Raw genomic sequence first — 8,646 nt, 5'->3', positions numbered from 1 at the left:
AGAACATCCAGAAGAAACCCACACAGTCAAGGGGAGAATGTGCAAACTCAACACAGACAGTTGACCATGGCTGATATCGAACCCAGGTTGGTGATGCTGAGAGGCAGAAGTGTTAACTACTGAGCCACTGCGCCACCCATAAAGGCTTACATTTAAAAAGCACCTGGATTGCACGTCATTGTCTGAAACCAGGAGCACCAGTTAACCCACCCGGGAGTGAAGTCCCTTGGAGGCTTAAATGGCCTTGCTTCAAGATTTCTCCGAAGTGTGTGCCGACGCACTGACTCATGGTTTCAGACAGCTGCGCACAGACCTCAGATGTTTGTGCACTGACAAACAATTCGAGGGAGTATTGCCCTGGAGATACTAGGGACCAACACTAGATTCCCTAGAGCTCACCTGAAGTCTGTCCAGGAGAATAGGAAAGCTTTTTTTCCCCAAAGATTGATTGCAAGGCGTCATCCCAACAGCCTGGGCAGAAGTGATGGCAGAGGTCAGTGTCACCCAAGAGAACCACAAGAGGATGAATGACTTGCTGCACTCCCCCAGGGTATGAACCACCATCTACTCAATACATCATGCTCCTGTAAGTGAGAGTTCATGGGGAAAGTTTGCATACTCCACTGGATTGTCACACAGATGCCAGGCATCACCATCGGGTGCCCCATCTGTAGCTGATGTCTGTCACTCATTGCAGCTACCAATGGAGCTTGACTGGCACTACTGTGGCACTGCCTCTCACACAGCCACCAGCATTCACACAGAAAACATAAAAGGAGCTGAAGCTCTCACGTGCCAGCAAGTCACTGACTTCCCATTACAACTTGGAGAATGTACACAACTGATAGCTGCTTTTCACCAAAAGCTTACACGGGACAAGGATACTACCAGAAAAGATGGATGACTGAGTTGAGCCCATTTTGGGTTCAGTCCGAGTTATTTGCCCCAGTCTGATTGCTGGTGTCAGTCAGTGTGGCTGCCTCATTTGGGCAAGTTCGTTGGTCAGGTCAGGCTTCACCCCCTAACAGTGTCAGCATTTAACAGCAAGAAGCCAGAGTGCATACGACTGAGAGTTCTCATGATCAATATGGATGGTTTTCTCCCCTAATACTGCACAAAGAAACGGCTTGCTTTTGAGGGAGGACCGTAACTAAGAAAGTTTGTAGCAATCAGAGATTTGAGGCAGAAGTGCCCCATGCGATACAAATCTCGTATATAGAGTCAGATTTGTGGAAACTCATACTTCACACTTTTGGATTACACTTGTGAATGTAATTGTAGTGGACCATGGTGACAATGAATATTCATAATGTGCTAATGAAAGCAAAAGAGAAAACCGACCACCTGAAAGGTTCTAAGAATGCAATAGCAAAACTGAACTTTTACCTTCTGCCCTAATAGGTTGCCTCCCCTGCCCTTGTAAAAGCTTCAGATGATCATGGGCAATTCTGCCAAATATATTGCTTAAAATATGAATGGAAATCTATTTAACACAAACAGTTAATCCTATTGATAGCAAAACATAACAAATTTGCTTGATAACCATTGAGTGCTAATCACGATGTCATGACGATGCAGATGTTACTGCACTACATATATTTCTTTAATGAAAATAAAGTATAATGCTACTGTGGGTCTCAGCACGTCAAACACACTTGCAAGATCTTTTCTATCTAGTGAAGAAAACATTCTTCAAGCTGCTAAATTTCCATTATTTCCAATATTTTCCGAAATGGAAACATAAACTCATATTATGCACTAGTCCCACTGGAGCAGAGGCTGGGGCTAGCATCGAACAGAGATGCTTGCAATACACAATTGAACCAGAACCTGTAGAGCACAGCTCTACTATATGTTATTAACGGATAAAATCTATGGAGGAGATAACCTCAGGATGAACCCTGTGCATTAGAAGCTTTCACCTAACTGCTGAATATGTTCTTACAGTCAAATGTCTATCTACAGCACTGCTAGTCAATAGATAGCATGCAAGACAGCCTGGGCTTCACTAGTGTCGAAGAAGATAGCATAACCCCAGCACCTGCAGCAAAAAAACTTTTGTTTGCTGTTATGGATAGGAGCAGATACATTATAAAAACAGTGATACTGGTCTTCCGCAAGCAGATCTCAATGTTGCTACTTGAGCCTTCACATTTTGAGCTCTGTGGTAGGTTATATCAATGGATGAAGGTGAAATACAAAGCATCAATCCCACTGACAGGTAGGCCACCCCCCCGCTCAAACCACACATGAGCAATTTCATTATAAAGCTTCTTCGGATTTTCTACTTCTGGAACGTGAAACATAATTCTGAAAGCTTTTGTCTTTCACTCATCAAAGTAAACCTCATCAGGAGCTTGGGACTCAATCCATTAAAACCATGTTGCACATGGACCACAATAAAAATAGTTGTAGTGAGTGCTGGACCTAACAGGAATCACAAGGTGTTATTTAAAACTGAACTCGACAGCCAATTTTGCAAGTTCAATTTCAGTGATGGTGTGAGCTAGGTATGGGGCTAATACTTAATAGGCAGGATGCAGATCATACTCAATCAGCCCACACTTTCAAAACCCAAAGTAAATGTCTGTTAACTGTGATCTTGCAATTAGCACTTGCCAAATAATCCTGACAGCGCTAATAGCGACACTATCAAATAATTTAAGATAATCAGTCAGGTGCATATGATGGGTCATTTATACTTGTCCACAGAAAAATACATTCACTTTTTCAGCAAGGAAAAGGAATATGCTTAAGCACTGTGTCTTTCTTTGACTTACTTGTCAGCTTGGAGAGCCCAAATGTCCCTTGGCTTTCTTCCTGGTAGTGTCTCAACCAATCAAAATCGACTTGCCAAATGCAATTATTGTAATGAGGTCAGCCAGGTGGGCCTCATAGAATATGAGTTCCCTGATAGGGGCTGTTAATCTGGTCCAATCAAGGAGCTCTGGCTGATAGATTAGAACAGGAGTGAAGGGGCGGGGGCTTGCTGAGTCTGTATTGTCTGCACTTTTGTATGTAACAGTACTGTGTAATGTACAACTGTCATTGCTATTGTCTCTTTATATCTTTATGTGAAACTGGGATTTGAGGTTTGTCCTCATGTCCCTGTAAACTGTTTGAACGGTAGGGTTTGGGGCCTGGCTTTGCTGCTCCTCTCCCTTGTAAAATTGCTGTCTCTTGTATGCAGCTGTAAATGTAACTGTTTGTTGTAAACTGTTTTTGTAATTTGTTTAATAAAATAAAATAGAACAGGAGTGACAGAAGTTCTGCTCACTCTGAAAGCTGGCTCTGAGGGAGCTGGATCAGTGTCAAGGAACCTCCATGTGTAAATAAAGGGTGACTTGGTAATGGGTTACTGGCCTTTGTGGAATTATTTCACCAAACAAAGCAATAACATTTTCTCCTGTAACATAAGTTTTGTAATCATTTGAAATTTGGCATTTTTGCTTTCGCTCTGTTGTATGCAAAAGGAAAGGTTTCAGCAAATGTCTCACCTTTCAGCAATATTCCAGATTTTTCTAGTAGACCCTATCTGCCCCCATGAATCATCAATGACATGAATGAATACAGAACATCGACTAGGTGGGTACAGAAAATCGAAATTAACAATCAACTTTCTCAGTCCCAACTGAGGTCTCACCAAACACCAAATGGGCAAATTTATTCAGCTTATACAGCTCTCTGACAGTCTATTTCTTAGACAGCAGATGATTATTAGGATTCTTGCATCTTCTTAGAGTCTTCTCCCAGCACAGCTCCTTCACTGACCACCTGTTCTTCCACTCTCAGCACTCCTGAAACTCACTTTATCTGATTCATTATCAATCCCAAAACAGGTTTGTGAGCATTTTAAACAGACAAACTTCCCAGGTGGCCTCTTGTAGCACAATGGTTCAGTCCCTATCTCTGAGCCAGGAGACCTTGGTTCAAGTCCCACCCATTCCAGAGGTGTGTTATAATATGACTGAACAGGTTATAGAGTCATAGAGATGTACAGCATGGAAATAGACCCTTCAGTCCAATGTGTTCATGGCAACCAGATATCCTAACTTAATCTAATGCCATTTGCCAACACTTTTCTTGTTTACAAGCTCCTTAGAATAATGAACCTTGGTCTGGAACAAAATGAATCTTGCTCCCCTCTTCATGCAGTGTCAAAAGAAAATGTGAAGAACAATTAAAATGGAAATAAGAAGTAAAAGGCCAAACTGTGTGAAAAGATTAAAAAAAAAGTGAAAGAATAAAATGAATTGATTACAGTCCCAAGGACAATATTTATTCAATTCTCTGTCCTTCCCATTACCAGACTGTGACCTATGGAAAATCTATGTTAAATGGAAAATTTGATTAGTAATTCCAGAATAAATATGATTAAACTTTTAGTAAGGTACACAAAGATATGAAGTTGCATTTGTAATAAATGTTGTGATTCTAGCCCTCAGGACAGTGACATCATCAACATACAATAACTAAATTTCATAATTTTTAAAAATATGTTACGATTTTGTGAGAGAGAATGTTAATTCAATGTCACTTTTGAAAAGGTGCAAGATTTAATGAAGTTTTACAAAAAACATGAAAATCTTGGCATTTCTTGGTGCAAAATGTGTTTGCAGCGAATGTCTATCAAGATCTTACAAGAAAGAACGATAATAGGAAGGAGAGTGCACTCTAATAGTATTGTGTCAATTACTTGGATGAAGCCTCTTTATACAAGTAATCTTTCATGTTCTACATTTTGTGGCAAAATCATTATTAAAACTAAGAAAGAAATACTTTGCATAGTGCCTGAATCTCTAGGGGTTTGAAGGAGTGCATTGTTCAACACAGAACATTGTTCACTATGAGGGAGCTGTGAACACTCATGTCTGAGGCAGTGGATGTGTTCCGAGAAATTAAGTGCATTCTGGACAACTCATCAATTGCTGTCAAGCAACTGAACACAAAGATTGCGCATTTGAAGCTGGATTAACAACAACATAAAGCTGTTTATATCATTTAAATGACCTCTTCTATACAGAACTACATTAGAAGATTTCTGAACAAAAAACAGCAAAATCGGTGGAAGGGTGAAGCAGAGTTAATATGCTAAGCCAAATATGACTCATCTTAGAACAGAAGGTAGGAGAAAATTTGTTGGGTTTTTCAAGATTGCCAGGTGTCATGTTAACACAAATGTCTGTTTCACCTAACTCCTAATTCTGTTAACAAGCTAAAACAGTAAAGGTTTTATTAGATTTTTTTCCATTGACTCCAGAAAAAAAGCAGAAAGGCTATTATTATTTGAAAGGCGATGGATTGGGAAAGGCGAAGCTTCAACAAGACCTGGACGTTCTTGGAAACCATTGGTAAAATTAAGCATGCAGGTGTAGCAGGCAGTGTGGAAGACAAATAGCACCTTGGCCTTCATAACAAGAGGATTCAAGTACAGAGTCATAGAGTCATAGGGATGTACATCAAGGAAACAGACTCTTCAGTCCAACTTATCCATGTTGACCAGATATCCTAACCTAATCTAGTTCCATTTGCTAGCACTTGGCCCTTATCTCTCTAAACCCTTCCTATTCATATATCCATCCAAATGCCTTTTAAATGCTGTAATTGTACCAGCCTCCAACACTTCATCTGGCAGCTCATTCCATATATGTACCACCCTCTGCGTGAAGTAGTTGCCTCTTAGTTCCCTTTTAATTCTTTCCCCTCTCATCGTAAACCTATACCCTCTAGTTCTGGACTCCCCCAACCCAGGGAAAAGACCTTGTCTATTTATCCTATCCATGCCCCTTATGATTTTATAGACCTCCATAAGGTCACCTCTCAGCCTCTGACACTCCAGTGAATACATCCCCAGCCTATTCAGCCTCCCCCTATAGCTCAAATCCTCCAACCATGGCAACATCCTTGTAAATCTTTCCTGAAGCCTTTCAAGTTTCACAACATCCTTCCAATAGGAAGCAGGGATGCCTTGGTAACGGGATCTTAGTAAGACCATACCTGGAATATTGCGTGCAGTTTTGCTCTCCTTTATCTGAGGAAAGATGTTTGGCCATGGATGGAGTGCAACAAGGGTTTACCAGACTGATCTCTGGGATGACAGAACTGACGTGTGAAGAGAGAATGCATCAGTTATGGCTACATTCACCCTAGTTCAGAAGAATAAGGGTGAATTTTAAAGTACTATAAGAGAGCTTTTGCCGGGTAAATGCATGAAGGATGTTTCTGATGATCAGGGAATCAAGAATCAGGACACATAGGCTAAGAATATGGGGTAGGCAATTTGGGACAAAGATTAGGAGAAATTGTTTTCACCCAGCCAGTGGTGAGCCTGTGGAATTCACTGTCACAGAAAGCAGTTAAGGCTAAAACATTGAATGTTTACATGAAAGAGTTGGTTGTTAGGGATAGCTAAAGGGATCAGACAGTATGGGGAGAAAGCACGAAGAGGATACTGATGATTAACCATGAACATATTGAATGGCAGAACAGCCTTGAAGGGCTTTTCCTGGTTTTTATGTTTTTATGTTTCTTTTTGAACTGAAGAAAGTATAGCTCCCAAATTGATACTGAGTGGATTAAGTAATCATCAAAATTCCAATATTGTTCCAACATTAAACTCAGTTATATACAGAAGCATATGCATATGCCTATCTAACGAGTGAAGATGACCTAACGGTAAACACATGTTTATGGGAATTGTCAAATCAATTTAGCGTGCCTTTGAACTTTTTTGTATTCATTCATGGGATGTGGGCATTGCCATCCATTAATTGCTTAGGTAGGCACTTAAGCATCAACCATGTTGTTATGGATCAATTAGGCTAACTTTCCAATATGAGTTTATTTCATATTGATTTAAAATTTCACAATATGCCGTGGTGGGCTTTGAACTCTTGCCTCTGAACATTCGGCTGCACTTTTATGTTACTAATTCATGGATAATTAACACTACTCCATTCTAAGTTGCCAACATTCGAGACACCTTCAGAAGAGATTTTCACGCCAATCACTTCATGCAGGTAAATGAAAGTCAGCAAGACATTTAATTAAATGTGCAAATCATGTACCAATAATGTCATCAAGACCTGACAGCTATGTTTACTTAAGGTCTGAGCAAATGAGCAGAAGTGATTTCCCCTCGATGACAGCTGTCATGAATCAAAACCAAGCAGAAGAGACTTGGGTAAGTGTTGAAGCTGTTCAAAGCGTTCTTGAGGAATAATTTCATCTTAAAATATCTTTTTCAATTTTTACATGTATTATAGGGAAACCACACAGAAGAAAACAGGAAAACTGGTGAATGAGCCATAATACATCTGGCTCATCTTGCATCTTTGAAAATGAATGACTGGCGTGACCAGTTTAGTCATTTCCAAGCATTACTGGAGTTTCACTGTATTATCCCTCTGGACTGCTTCTCCCTGTCCATCAGGAAACCTTTCACTGACTGGAGGAGAGGGCTTCTGCTCACCCTCATGTTATAACAATATCAGATGCCATCTTACATTGAACCATTTCAAGCATGACATACAAATGGGAGTACCTTAGTATCCTCATAGATTACGTCTAGCTCAGAAACTAATGTGCTTGTGGCTATAATATTTGTATGTATTAAATGCCAAGTATCAATTTTTATATATATTAAATGCTCGTTGAATCCTTCAATATTATATAATGCCCACTTAATTTCTTGAGTTATGATGGATAACGTAAGCATCAGATACAATATCCTGGTGGGGGAAAAATCTACATCAAGAATCGTGCAAAGTATAAATAGATTTATACACTATGCATAACAGAAACAAGCCACGTGACCCAATTGGTCTACATTGGTGTTGATGCTGTAAACAAACACCAATTCAATTTACCTTATCAACATGCCTGAATCATTGATTGGTACATTTCCCAATATACAACCAATCTCTACGCATGCCTACTTTATCACTGAGCTTATTGAACCAATCAATGTTGACTGAAAGTACAAGACAATAAAAGTGAATGGAAAATATAATTTAGAAGCAATCAAAAAAATAAATATTAGTTTGCATAACTTTTTTACAAAGATATTTCCTGTTTTCAATGCATTGAATGTGGCTTGACAGCATTGAGAATAAAGGTTAAGGATACTTGCTCTCAAATAGTTCCCACTCAGATTTATGTCAGTATTTGGCATGGTGAAGGACAACGTTATCCATTATTTATTGACACTGGTAAAACTAAAAATTACACACTACAGCCCTAGTTTTGTAGGAACTAATGGAAATTTATGATAACTGTTCATATATTTATGAAATGTAGCTCAAAGCACACCATTTTACACGAATCAGCTTACTTTTGCAAAATCTGTTTTACAACAAAAAAAAATAACATTTTCTTTATTAAAATCCATTTCCTCCAATGTCATCATATCAGCTGCAAAACTTCTTCAGTTTGCTATTTGTTATTGGTAAGAATCAACGCAAGGTAAATTATGATTCAGCCAGAGTTAAATGCTAAATGACCAGCAGCATAGTCTAGGACATGTGACTCAAGTTCAGGAATTCAAAACCAGTTTTCAGCCACATCAGGGATATTTTCTTCTTCACATATTCCAAGCAAATTTCCCAGAACTAAAACAAATGAAATCACGGAAAACTTTCAGTAAAT

Source organism: Chiloscyllium plagiosum, unplaced genomic scaffold (assembly GCF_037043375.1).
Source record: "Chiloscyllium plagiosum isolate Xiang-an unplaced genomic scaffold, Cpla_swu_hap1 HiC_scaffold_39, whole genome shotgun sequence".
NCBI classification, from domain to species: Eukaryota; Metazoa; Chordata; class Chondrichthyes; order Orectolobiformes; family Hemiscylliidae; genus Chiloscyllium; species Chiloscyllium plagiosum.
This window is presented reverse-complemented; position numbering follows the sequence as displayed.